General features: G+C 30.8%; 1 protein-coding gene across 4 annotated transcripts in view; it reads left to right on the top strand.

Moving 5' to 3' along the window:
* The first annotated feature begins 12456 nt into the window (after positions 1-12456).
* Positions 12457-15186, top strand: part of LOC139518985 (transient receptor potential cation channel subfamily M member 1-like) — a 39050-nt gene continuing 36320 nt past the window's right edge. For 2 of the 4 annotated variants that reach the window (XM_071310699.1, XM_071310697.1), the window contains exon 1: positions 12506-12629. The gene's annotated coding sequence lies outside the window, so the exon portion shown is untranslated. Of the gene's footprint in view, positions 12630-15186 lie in introns of all 4 variants that reach the window. The other 2 variants (XM_071310698.1, XM_071310700.1) reach the window with 2 other exon arrangements.

Here is a 15186-nt window from a genome sequence, read left to right as displayed (position 1 = left end):
ACCAGGACTAAATTTAGTATAAACGCCAGACGCGCGTTTCTTCTACAAAAGACGCATCAGTGACGCTCGAATCCAAAAAATTTAAAAAGGCCAAATAAAGAACGAATATTAGCCATGACGATTGAAGACTAGCTAAATATCTGTCGTAAAGGATCACAAGATGAAGTCACAGAAATAATTATTTGACAAGTAGGTCAAACAACTCTACTACAGATCTGGTCCATACATTAAACGGCTGAAAACACATGTACATTATATTCATAATTTCTCTAAATATCAGCACATCAGCCCGGATTTGAACTCATATGTGTAATAAGAATACCAAAACCAAACAGAAATATTTAAAAATAATATGGTAATTGTTTGGAAACTCATATCCCAGCTTATAAAAGATTCATATTTTTACGATAAACATGCAAAATTGAGAATAGAGTTGGGGAATATGTCAATGAGACAAAAACCCGAACATAGTCATACGGTAACATCAATCATTAAGGTTGACATGTTAGGAAATTAATAGTAATTAAACTATACACCTTTCATACATTACATGTAGTTGGTTCGCTATATCTCAAGGTAAGTTTTTTTTACACCAGATGCACGATATAAATCCCCTTAAGGGTGTCACCGTCATCAAGTATTAGCAGAATAGTGTCCGACGAGAAGACAGCATCTTTAGATGAAATACATAATACATGCTGTTCTTAATAAATCATCAATCGGAAATACTGTAAATTTTGAATGAAAATCGACAGACAATATTTCAATTTGTATTACACCCCAAAATTACAGGCAGAAGTTTGAAAATCACTTTTTACAGAAGTCAACAAAGTTCACTTAATAAATAATTCAAACTGAAAACGAGGGATCGTATCTTTTACAACAAATCAATACGGTCACTACCAATATTTTGGATGAAACCAATCATTTTTTGTACACTTTAAAAAAAATATGCATACGTCAAAAGTGTTAAAGAAATTAGTGTCTCCTGTATAAAAACATATTCCCATCAATAGCACAAAACATTTCAATCCTCAAATCCATCTCGACCAATGCCTTTCTCCGCTGATAATGTTTTTTTCTATCGACATGACTTTAACCACATAACCATCATGGCAAGGATTAATATATATGTTTGACAGTTTTTAGCCACTATTCAATAAAACTCAATATCTTTGCAACACAAGGCTTACTGCGGGCCACATATTTCATCCAAAAGTTTGATCATTGCTGAATATCTACTAAAATTAGAGTGTCGGCATGAACCTGTTCAACACTTAGTTGATGTTGTCATACATTTAATTAGTAGTGATAATAAAATATGTTTAGAAATAAATATGTATGTATAGGTTAATTTACTACAATACTAAATTTTACTCATTTATTTTTGTAACGAGTGAAGCTGATATTATATAAAAAGAAAGGTAACTCTTGCTGGATAAAGTGTAATGAACAATTGTTTCAATGTTCAAATAATGTATTTTTTCCATTTATTGTGAATTCAATGTTCGGAGATTTCAATTATATATTAATTTTGTAAATATTAAAAAGAAAAAAACCAAGATTAATCTTTCTTATTATTGTTATTTATCTAATTGCTTACCATACATGAATGTATGTTTGTAATAATATACAATGTTGATTTCTCTTCCTCGTGTAATTGAGTACAAAAGACAACTCGGAAAACCCAAATCGTATATTCAGAAACTCCTTATTTATTAACTCACGTATTTCATTTTTGTACAACATATCTTGATCTTTATTAACGGCTTGTGTTTATTTCTCCCTTCTTTTTAACCTTTTTATTTGACTCTTTATTTTTTTAACTACTTTTGGATGGACGTTTTCAACATCTAGGAAGCATCGAGGCTATTGTTTGACTTATAATGCTTTCATTAAACCCAATAGTATACTTTAACTGAATACAAGGCAACACAACACAATATTACTCTTTGGTATTGTTGCAAATACTATATTACTATACATATCATATATGCCATAACACGGACCATTAGTGATACTAAAATTAATTATAATGACAGATATTTACCATATATACTGATGTAGTAAACTTGATATGAGGAAGGCGCTACCTTTAATGCCAGCTTTATACTAAGACTATACTACATCCTATATATTGATTGGTTGTTGGTTGTTTAACGTCAAGTGGCAAATATTTCATGTATTTTCAGGACGAATGTCCTAGGTTACATTAACATATAGTTTTTGTATAAAATAAAATTATAAGTTCAGATTGAAAATGTTTAGGGAATGATCATTGAACTTCAAAAGGCAGGAGGGAGTTATGGTTTTTTTCCTAAAAAATATATTCTTATTCCCAAATTGATGGAAACAAAATCTGTTCAAGCAGAGGACAAAAACAATATTTTGAATCCAGATCTTCACCAAAAATGATTTTATCTTTCAGAAATGCAAAATAAATTTAACTTTTATATATCTAAAAATATTTAAAACTTCCCAGACGGCACAGGTAAGTCTGTACACAGTATTTTTTAGGTGATAATATGTTGTATTTGCTAATTTGTTATGATGAACCTTAATACTAGTGTTAAATTTTGACTTAATAATTTTAATTGATAGCGATGAAGGGGTTCAGTGAAAAAAATCTGACTCAAACAAAAAAACATTCGTATTCCTGATCATCTTCAGTTTGTTAGTTCTACATCAATTTCATGTCCTAATTCAGAGTCAGTTTTATGACATTTCTTGCATACTTTTTTTTTGTTAGCTCACTTTTCAAGTTTTTATATGACAGCAAAATAAATTTGAGAATGGAAATGGGAAATACAAGCATGTCAAAAATTTACTTTCGAGTAATGCTTAATCATGTCATAGTTGTTTTCAAGAAGAAACATTTGGTTTCAAGACAATAACTTTAGTATAAGTGAAATTGTACTAGAACGTTCAATACACAAAAGGAAGATTAAAATTGATTTTGGGGTTATGGTACAACATTTTTGGGGTTGTTTTTTTTTTTATCAAATTTTGGGTTTTTCTTTAAAAATTTACCATATTTACATGGATTATACTCATCTAGTATATATCACTACAAAAGTCAAAAAGTCTGAAAAGACCATTTTTTGTTTGAATTTTCATGAATTTTTACTCGACATTCTTAATTAGTCTGAATGATTTTTAAAAATTCTTGACATAGTATAAATTTTTCTAATAAGGTTCTTGATTTTTCTTGACAAGTGTCTTGACAGTATGAACATTGTCTTAAAGTTTCTCGACACTTCCTGTATCATCTGATAAGAGTCTGGATTAGTCTTAACCATTTCTTGACTGTCTTAAATTTGTCTCGATCTGTCTTGACATATTCTAGACATTCTTAATTATGTCTGAATATGTCTTGACACATTCTTGACATTCTAAATAATGTCTGAATATGTCTCGACACATTCTTGACAGTCTTAAATATGTCTTGACACTATCTCAACAGTATAAATTTCGCCTGAAATGTGTACAGACTTATTTTGCACTATTTTATTGCTGTTATATACTCCTTTTTATTATGGCTAAACTAAACTTTGAAGAATCAAGGATAAATTTGGTATGGTAAGATAAGTTTTAAAATGTGACCATGTGTCTCTTTTGGACCCCACATTATTCCCATCTTGATTGAAAAACCTTCTCATTTTTTAGAACAACCCAAAAACATTTTTTATTAAAATTTGAGTGCTGAATTTTTTAATTTTTTATCAAAAATAAATATTTGTAATAACTCCTTCCTTGTTTGAGATCCATTTCCTATAGAAATCATTGATGAGACCCATTATAAACACTTTTTTTAATTATTATTCCTCGAGTAAATAATAATATTCTTTAATATTTGGGAATTGTTCAATTTGTTTTTATGTGAAAATAATTAATTTCATAATTTTGATGAAGAAAATTCATTCTAATTCATTTTTTTTTCATAAAAATGATGATTTAATAATTTTCATATATAAACTTTTTAAATTGTTTTTTGTGTGGTTGGTCCACTGATAATTGTATGGCTGATTACAGGGATGTCAGTAATTTCTATTTGACAGTTGCGTGTACTCTGGGTGTGGAATACCTTAATTTTATGGGGAATATCCTGTCCACGTGTAATACTTAATATATATTCCAACAGATGACATTACACAAATTTTTCTTCTGTTAAACATGTTAAATAAATTATTTTTAATTTCCTCGTAATTTGTTATTTATATAAACCACATTTTTGTACAATAATTGTTTACCATAATAATATTGAATATTATGAATGTAGAAAGATTTAGGAATTAAAATTTGTATTTTTTTAAAAACCCAATCTAAATTGTTTTATATCAACACACTCACTTTTCATTTTTGTTGTAAGAAGTGTAACTTGAAACAGCGGTATATAATATTAAGAGAAATAAAGATTAAAGTTATATCCTGAATATTTGTCATGATTTGTAAAACTCAGAACTGTCAAGTAAATTTGAGACACAATTCAAAAGGTTCAAAATATGTCAAGCCATACTGAGAAAAAATTAGAATGTCGAGAATATGTCGAGAAATTTCAAGACAGTATTCAAATGTCAAGAATTTGTCAAGAAATTTTAAGACCATATTCAGAATGTCGAGAACATGTCGAGTAAATTTCATATAAATTTAATATAAATGAGAATTTGTCAAGAAAAATTAATACACAAGTCATACTTTTGGAGAATGTCGAGTAAAAGTTCATGCAAATCAAGACAAAAACTGGTCTTTTCAGACTTTTTGACTTTTGTAGTGTATAGATGCAACAAATACTGATTTGGCAGGAGATGCATACAAAATAGGATGTTTTAATTATTATATTTGTAATTTGTGCATTTTTCCTATGATGTGTACTTCTTCATAATGTCGACATGAGTATCATGAAAGAAAATATATTTGGTAAGTATATTCACAATTGACATGCGCCAGTGGGAGGCAAAAGGATCTTCTTTCCCTTTAACTCCCAAAATTACACATGTCTTTTTTTCTCACAGAAACACATGAGTTATTTGTTAAATAAAACACTTGTCATTGTTTAAAACTTTCAGTAATAAAAATTAAGTTTAGCCTTTTTGAATGTTTCACTGATTGTGTGAAAATTTTAACAGAAAATGTAAAAAACACTAGTCTTGATGAAATTGCAGCAGCATTATCTGTAGAATTATTGATAACTTTCCTCACTATATATTCACAAGGATATAACTAACATATTGTCCATGCTATTCTGATCTGAGTTTTTATTCATACATATACTAGCATGGCTGGTGCTATTCCAAGTTGTCTTCTTTTTGTTTCTTTTGAAGTAATTGTTTAACCTGTTCAGCCACTATAAAGGATTACAATTCTTATTTAGACGCAACACATAAATAATGACCAAAAAGGTACAGCTTTCACATGAGAGAAGCTAGGAAAAAAATAAATGTACACATTTTCAATATTCTTGTAGGACTTAATACTATCAATATCATATGCAATTAAGGAGATATGTAGTTAGAGACGTCTGCTGAATAGAAATGTTTGGGTTCACTTGATACCTGTTTTCAAATTAGTTCATATTGAAGTTTGATGGGTCCCAAATTAAAATATGTTTGATTTCAACTTGATTGATTGACTTGATATGACAAATTGACATAAAAAAATTGGTGTTTTTTATATGCTAAATATACATTGTACATCTGTGGTCATATCAGGCTGTGCATGGCGAAGCATTTTATTGCCTTTAGGTTTGTAAATTTTTTATTTTTGTCAGGAAAATAAATTTGTAGTTCTGTTATGAAGTTGCTAACATGAGAGTACCCAAATTGCACCTATATTGTCAGTTTTTTTCACCAACTTTTTTTTATGAACCAGACAAAAGTTTATTCTGTGCTTATTTTTTAGACTATCCTTGTTTACAATATAGTTACACCAATTTAATTTTGAGTCCATGCAGTCATAAAAAAATGGGTTTGAACTGACCTCCAAGCAATCCATGATTCTGTAATGATGTCAGTACCCAAATTCCATACATCATTACATGTTATTTCAAATCCTTAAAACTGGAATATAAACAGATGTTTAGTTTTATTTCTTCAAATATTTCGAACAATTTGACATTATTCCATGCTTCAACTTTTATTTTTTGAAGAAAAGGATGCTGGTAACACATTTAATTTGCTCATTTTAAAAAGATGATAATTAAATAACTGTACATGGTGAAAGAAAACTTGTAAGATTTCCACAGTTTGTTTTGTTGAATAGGTGCAATTTTGGTTATTGAGTGCAGTTTTGGTACTGTAATGTTATATAACCATAAGTGTGTATTGCTAAATAGGTTGAAATGTGAACCTGATATTGTGATAAAGTACTCTGTAGAGTGAAAATGTTTTTGATCAGGTTTAAACTGATGCATAAAATATACAGGTGACTGTTGCAGCTTGAATTTTTTAGGATGAAGCGCACATACATGACATACTCCCAAGTAACATGCCCTGTACATGTATATACCTATCAAAGTCATGGTATTATTATGGGTTAAGACCGTTATCATATGAACTCCATCTTCCCATAAAATCCTTTTTTGGACAATATGGGAGCATACAATATACAGTTTGTACTTGAATGTACTAGCCAGACTCAAGTCTCCAAGTTTCATTTTATGATTAAACTTTGAGAGAGAAAACAAAACAGTTTCCATCTCCATGGACTGTATCTGATAAAGTGATCTATGTGACAAAATCAGTGAAAAGATTTGTTGAGAGTTTGCCAAAGGAAGTCATGAAAATAAATATGTAGCTGTGAAGCTGCTAACATGAGAGTACCCAAATTGCACCTATATTGTCAGTTTTTTAACCAACTTTTTTAAAGAACCAGACAGATTGTGAATTCTTGGGGTGGGTGGGGGGTGGGGTGCGTACTTAAAGTTTTGAATTAGTCTGTGGGCTTACATGACTTACCGTGATCACATTCGACAGTATAACCAACGTCATTATCACTGTTCTTTGATGTGGGGAATTATGTGGCAGGTGAACATAAGTAGTCATGGTCAACCAGTGCACCGGAGTTTACCCCACATGCCGCATGACCATTATAAAAAAATCCCGAAATGTATTGCTTACAGAGGTTTGTTCTGTGTTCCCATTGCTGGTCGGAACTTTTACGCTAAATATGTTATCATTAATTATGATTTTGTGACTTTTAAATGAAGTACCTGTGATTACTAAGGAACTTTGTTTTGACCTCACTGACAATGGAAAATGAAGCAGACGAAACATGGCGTCAGATGTTGTGACGTCCAAACTTCGGTAATTTCCGTGGTACAATAAAATTTAAATTAACTTCACAAGTTACCAAAATTTCTGAATTCTTGTTTTTGTAAACAAATACAAATTCATGTCGTTTTTCACATAGAAATTATTCCTATCTGTCCCGTTTTTTCAAGTTCACGTTGAAACGTTAAATTCGGCAGTCATTAAAAAAAATAATCGTACGAGATTTAACGAGAGTGACGAAACTTTTTAGATGGGTCGTGTAGAGAGAGTTATCGTTCTTTATTCCAAAACGATGCTTCTACCATAAGTGCCAGCTAAGGCTGGCATATCGAAACATAATGTTATTGCATAAAATGGTCACAAGTTTTGTATATGTCTGAATCTTTACATCTGACCTTTCAGAGGATGCAAAGCCACAAAAATGATGATTGTATATTCTCTCAACACTTGGCGAATGGACAGGCACAATACATATCATTAAGCACACATTTTCATCCAGGATTTGATATTTATCTACTTATTATAAGTTTAATGTTAACTAATCGGTCATTTAGATAGGCAAAAATTAAATGTAAGAATTTGAATACGTATAATACTTTCCTGATTGCTAGGGAATATTTGTATCGTAATGTTTACCTGCAATTACATTTTATAACTCTTGTTTGTTTACCAAGTAAACTTATGAACGCAACAAAGCACTTGATGGTTTTGACATAACTTTTATATACTTGTATAAAAAGATCAAACGATGAGAAAGTCACAAATTACTAAATGCGTCATGTAATGCTCACACAGACCAATGATTAAAATTAAAGATACCACGGATAAATGTAAGTCCACCTCATATTTTGAATCACATCTTAAAATTGACAATACGGGTCGGTTGTAAACTTACTTTTACCAAAATAAAAAAGAGGAATTCGGCTTCATATTGTGAACTTTCCACTTTTAAATTTTAGCACATGCTAATTGAATATGTATTGTCAAGTTTATACGATATTACAGATGTTGTGTTTCATGCTTTCAATTTTAAGTCCACCTTTTTCTACACCAGGAAATGCTTGTACCAAATCAGGTTTATGACAGTTGTTATCCATTAGATTGAAATGCTTGAGCTTTTGATTTATGTCATTATCGAGGGGTTCGTAGTGATAAATATGAAGTTTTCCCTTCTCAAATTTGAATGGTTGATCTGGTTGGTGTTGAACGTTATAAAATATATGTGTAGCATGTGATATTTGTGCTATGACCATCACGTGTACAACGGTTGGCAAATGTGGCGTAGGATATGCTTAATCTTTCTCTGTCTCATTTCGGGTTAACGACAGTATCGAAAAGGATTGATAGAGTTGTCCAATATATAAAGTAACAATCCCTATTGCACAATGTCATATATGGAACTTTTAAATGAAAAAAACAACAAACATTGTGTCATTATCGTTAATCATTCAATATAAAAAAGAATTCAAAACGGAAAGGTCCTAATCAAATGGCAAAATCAAACGATAAAACACATCAAACGAATAGACAAAAACTGTCATATTCCTGACTTGGTACAGACATTTTCAAATGTAGAAAATGGTGAATAGTCTTAACGCTTCTTAAGAGAAAAATATCGGCCTGGAATTTGTTTATTATAGCATAAAGTAGTATTTTGGTTAAAACAAGTTACTTAGATAACAACAAAATAAACGGAATGTTCCATTTATAAATCTCATTAATCTAGGCCAAAGTTTGACACATAGTAAATAGATTTGAGTCAACATTTAAAAGCTTAAAGAATCGAAGGTCGCATTTTATTGCCTCAGTGATTTGATAAAAGTTAAAAAGAATGAAATTATGTATTAAGTATTATAGATTTCTATCTTGTACATAATAGATGTCATAGTTTAGACAATTACACTTCTCTGTGGTCAATAAAGGTACAAATCTAACATGCAAGTCTTCAAACAATTTATAACACAATGCATGAGGGGAAAAGTTAATGAAACCTTAGTTCGTAGAAACTGTGTTCGTATCCCAAGCAGAAAACCCTGGCCGTATTGTGATCAGCTTTTTTGAACTTTTGCTGTTCGACTTTGTACTTGTGGCTTTTGATTTGTATCTAGGCGTCACAGGTAAGTCTTGTGTAAACAAAACGCAAATTTTAAATCTGGTGCCTTTTGTTAGCTATTTTTGGATTGTTTGTTTGTCCAATATGTTCTCCTATATATTTATATTGTAGTCCTGTTATGTTGTGTTGTCATTGTAATGTTATATTTAACATTGCCATTAAAGCGGGAGGTTTGACATGCCAAATAACCAGGTTCAACCCATTTTCTTATTCCAGGCATAGATTTCCTTAGCCGTATTTGGCACAACTTTTTGGAATTTTGGATCCTCAATGCTCTTCAACTTTGTAATTGTTTGGCTTTATAAATATCTTGATATGAGCGTCACTGATGAGTCTTATGTAGACGAAACGCGCGTCTGGCGTACTAAATTATAATCCTGGTACCTTTGATAACTATCAACCCACCATATTTTTCTTTAAAAAAAATGTCCTGTACCAAGTCAAAAATATGGCCATTGTTATATTATAGTTCGTTTCTATGTGTGTTACATTTAACGTTGTGTCTCATTTGTGTCGTTTGTTTCCTTTTATATTTGAGTGTGCATTCACATTATTATAAGACGTGTCACGGTACTTTTCTATCCCAAACTCATGTACTTACTTTGATATTATATGTGTTATTCTCATCGGACTTTGTCTAATGCTTAGTTCGTTTCTGTGTGTTTTACATTTTAATGTTGTGTCGTTGGTTGTTCTCTTATATTTAATGCGTTTTAGTTTGTTACCCCAATTTTGTTTTTTGTCCATAGATTTACGAGTTTTGAAAATAGTATACTACTGTTGCCTTTATTTACCTTACTCGTATTTGGCACAAGTTTTGGAAATTTTATACCCTCAATGCTCTTTAATTTTGAACTTGTTTGGCTTTAATAATACTTTGATATGAACGTCACTGATGAGTCTTATGTAGACGAAACGCGCGTCTGGCGTACTGAATTATAATCCTGGTACCGTTGATAACTATAATTCAGAACACACGGATCACGACAATTTCATTTCTATCACCAAACTGACTGACTTGTTCCCCGTTTTAACATTAAGTATAAGGCATACAACCTTTAAATTGGTGCTAAGGGATTTTGTTTGAACTACATAAAATACAAATTAAAAAAGCGAAATATTAAAAGAGGTAAAAGTAAAACATTAAGTGTATAAAGACAATTATTGATAGGTAATAACACACAATCCTACTTCGTCTGTATATATAAACAAAATTAAAACTAATTCAAACAATTGTTTAAATAAAGATCAACTGTTGCTTTAAGTTTTGAACCGAAAAAAATGTAGTTACAATTAAGATTCCATTGCTTTGCAAATGTTAAATAAATGCCAACATGATTTATTAATTAGAAGAACTAAATCATTCAATTGATGCTCAATGATTTGTGCTATGCTTAAGAAAGAAAAATAAACCAAACTGATATGAACTCAACATAAATATCAGGATAGATACATTATCACAACAGATGCGTGTTTTGTCCGCAAAATGATGCATCAGTGACGCTGGAAATCAACATTTTAAAAAGCCCAAATAAAATTGGAAATTGATGAGCATTGAGGACACGAATTTCCTAAAAAGATTTTGCATTGAGTAGATCATTCATAGTAATTTGAAAATTTAAAGCTATGTAAAAGTGTTACATATTCCCCATAATAATGACCATATCTATGCTAATTCATGTCAACACAGACGTGCTGACCCTTTAATTATGCACAGTATTAAAAACAGCATGAAAATAAATCCACCTTGTTTAAACCGTAAAATTTGAGTAAAACAAGTATATTCAAGAAACAAAATGTTAATACTATTTTTAACTAGTATAAGGAGCAACTGAGATAATCCTCTCTCGGATTTATTAGGGAGTCGCGATGCTTAGTTTTGAATCTTGTTTGTCTTATGTTTGTTTTTCTTTTGATGCAATGGTATTATCAGTTCGGTTGACTTAAGACTTGAATTATCCTTTGAATATCTTTCGTCTCTCTTTTATGAGATCATATATAAATAATAAGTGTTAAAATAAGGATACAAATGTATATGGTATGATTGCCAATGAGACAACCATTCCACTTAGTTAAAATGGCGTGGATTTGTATAATGACGGGTGCCACATGTGGAGCAGGATCCACTTACCCTTCAGGAGCACCGGTGTACCTGATATCACACCTAGTTTTTGATGGGCTTCGTGTTGCTTATTCTTCAGTTTTCTATGTTGTGTCATGTGTAACATTTTTTGTCTGTTTGTCTTTTTCGTTTTTAGCCATGGCGTTGTCAGTTTATTTTCGATTTATGATTTTGAATAACCCTCTGGTATCTTTCGTCCCTCTTTTAAGAGCAACCAAACATAATCATACGGCCTACCACAATTAGCAAATCCCATACCGTATTATCAACCAAAGAAGGCCCGGACATGACCAAATGTAAAAGAATTCCAACTTGCACTAACGACTTGTTGTGTGACAAACACATTATGACGGGCAGCACACAAGAACCACGATTGAAATATACGCTCCTGAAACGAGACATTCACATAACGAATGTGGCGAGGATAAACATGTCTGCGTAAATGATCCACTTTCCCCCTAATTTGAGACAATGGTTTAACAAAAAAAACATAAGAACAAACTGTAAAAATCAGAATCAAATGCTCCCCAGGTTGGTACATGTACAAGTCACAAACAACACAAGGCACTTTCATTTACCGAAAGCTAGTGCAAGCAAAATATATCGATTTATGAGTTTTGAACAGCCGTATACTACTGACGCCTTTATTTGAAATGAATCAAAACAAATTTAAAAAAAATTAAAATAAAAAAAAAGTAATAATAAAAAATAACTTTTCTCGATTTATATGCATGACAAACATAGCTTTGCATAACAATTAGTACCGTTTATGTTATTTTAACTATACTTCAAAATTACAAATTTGCTATTATGATATATCAGATTGGTATCTAAAGCTTCGTTTTGCATTTAAAATATAAATGGGTATAATAAGTTTAAATGTACATGAAGTTATTTTTTATTAACCAGGTTTCACAACAAAGACATGTACTGACAAAATACATTTAAATCTTATTTTTGTATACATTTTTTGTAAAGATAAAACATTATATCGATCAGTTTAATTTTCGGAAAACCATTTAGCTTCTGCTTAGCATACAACGGTATATATTTGATCTAGTATACCTTTAATATCCATCCGCGTTGTATTAAATGAGCGCAACAGACAGGGAGAAATGTAACAAACGTAAGTCCAATATTTTGTTATTCGACTTTTATCAGGTCAATTTAGAGTATTATAACTTATCAAAGATATCACGCGTACAAATATGTACGTCGGACGCGAGTTTAGGTATATGCATAAAAAAACAATGTTTGGATGAGGTTTTTGTATACTATATTTCTAGACACTTTGATATTTTTTCAATACATTTTATTGTTTAATTGTACTGTTAATGTAATTTTCTCCGATTTGATATATCAAATAACGTATAGCCACATGTGTTCCTATATAACAGTATTTGCAAATTTATTTAACTTGTGAGTAACAAATTTGACCGAGGCTTCAAACATCTAGTATATAAATTAAGGCTAAGTGATAATGTAAAGACAGTCTTGGTATGGGTTTTACACATTTTTGTAGGCCGTAAAGTGACAAAGAACTGCTTATATTTCGCCAGGAAAACTCTGGAGGATAGCTGCACCATTGGCAAGCATGCTACATCTCCATAATATATTTATACAATTTCGATATCTTGTCGTAAACACATGCAGCTTTATTATGTCAACTTTTTAATTTGTAAAGAAAATCATATTACAAATTTACGAAAATATTGATAACAGGCCTAGGCTGACATTTAAACAACATGCCCATTGTAAATTATCACAAAAGAAATAATGCATTCGTTCATATGTACATAGCAAACAAAGATACGCTTTGAACCTGTTATAAATAACAATCGATTTTGGTTGCAGGTTCGAGCGCTTCAAATAGTTTAAACATCAAAATAGAAAACTAAGAAATATATATTGCAACTGTTTGCAGGTTATTGATATTTATGTCATTTGAAATTATAGAAGTAGACAATTTAGCTCAGATGTTGAATTTTCCATGACATTAGCTACACTGTATCCCTTTAACTCTTTTAGAATACGAACGTCGGTAGCGTTTTTCTTGATTTACCGTACTCTAGAACGCTTAATCCCAAGAATTCAACTTTCCCTGAGGGCGTTCTTTTTTTCCTAAACAAATTCTTATCATTGGCTGTCTGTTTGGTAGGTGCAGTAGGACATGTGATTTCGATTGCATATACAACATATAATTGTAATATCATCGTATACAGCACGTTTTTATCACTGTCGTGATTTCCATTCCATTACAATGAACGCAATCGTTCACATATTCTGTTGATAGGTGTTACTAACTGCATTACACACTCGTATGTATTACTGAAAGTCAGTAAAAAGACATGCAAATTTGTTTGATTTTTGTATCGAATAAGGTTATAACACATTATTGACTGCTGTATTTTTGACATTTTACCTTTTATGTCTGTTTGTTTAGTTCACACATCGTTGTCATTATAAAGGAATTTGATGCGAAAGTCATACAAGTGAGAGGTTTAGTTAGCTATAAAACCAGGTTCAATCCACCATTTTCTACATACGAAAATGCCTGTACAAAGTCAGGAATATGACAGTTGTGAAGCTGTCGTTTGATGTGTTTGAGCTAGTGATTTTGCCATTTGATGAGGGACTTTCCGTTTTGATTTTTCCTCAGAGTTCAGTATTTTTGTGATTTTACTTTTAATTATATCAAAATTATAAGAATTTTAAAAATTTTAAGTATATTATAATTATTGGCGTGACTTTATCGAAAAACTGTTTACTGAAGTGTTGCTACATTCAGAAGAACCCTCGGGAATTTTATAAAGTATTTGTTTTTTCATTAAGAAAAAGATAACAAATAATGCAATCATATGCAATGCTGAGAACCACTTGACAGATTTTGTTCGAGAAATAAGTTAGTGAAATGAATTGTATTGGGTCCAATATGAAACATGCCCAGTTTTTACCTTCAAACTTGTGCAATACTATACTAACATTATAACGTTTATAAATATTATAATGATTCCAAACTTGTATTCTATATGCTAATGCAATTAGTTTGTAACGATAATTTTATAGGACGTTGACAAATATTTTGAGGGGTTGGACTCCACGTTCTACCAGTCCGTTACTAAGAAAGCCACCATTTTGAAATCCGATTTTTTTTAGGTATGTAATTTCTCAAAAAATAAACAAGATAGTCAAATTTTGAGCCTCAAACTATTCTTTTTGTCTGTACCGAAACCATTCTGAAGCATATGCAAAGTAAAAATACGTTTAGTATTCATGTTTGACATACAAAATATACATTTCACGTCCCATTGTTTAGATGCTAAAGACGATGCAACAGTTTCGCGGACTTTTTCATTTATGCCATGTTCAAGTCAAATTATTTATTGAATGTCATTTATTTTAATATGTTGCATTATAACTGTAACTGTATTGTTATCTCCTAAATCTCAATTAATAATTAGACATTAATAAGCGGTAGCGGTAGTTTTTCAATTCTTGTACTAGAATTATTCCGCCACAATAATGTGATATTTGAAAAAAAGATAATATGCAAAACAATTTTTTTTTCGTTCTTCTTTAATTGCCTGTCACTGACAATTTGCAGTGTTTTGTTATTAAAAAGTAAAATCACAAAAATACTGAACTTAGAGGAAGATCAATTGGGAAAGTCCATAATCACATGG

Source organism: Mytilus edulis, chromosome 4 (genome assembly GCF_963676685.1).
Source record: "Mytilus edulis chromosome 4, xbMytEdul2.2, whole genome shotgun sequence".
NCBI classification, from domain to species: domain Eukaryota; kingdom Metazoa; phylum Mollusca; class Bivalvia; order Mytilida; family Mytilidae; genus Mytilus; species Mytilus edulis.
The sequence above is the reverse complement of the archived record's forward strand: the minus strand, read 5'-3'. Positions and strand labels throughout refer to the sequence as shown.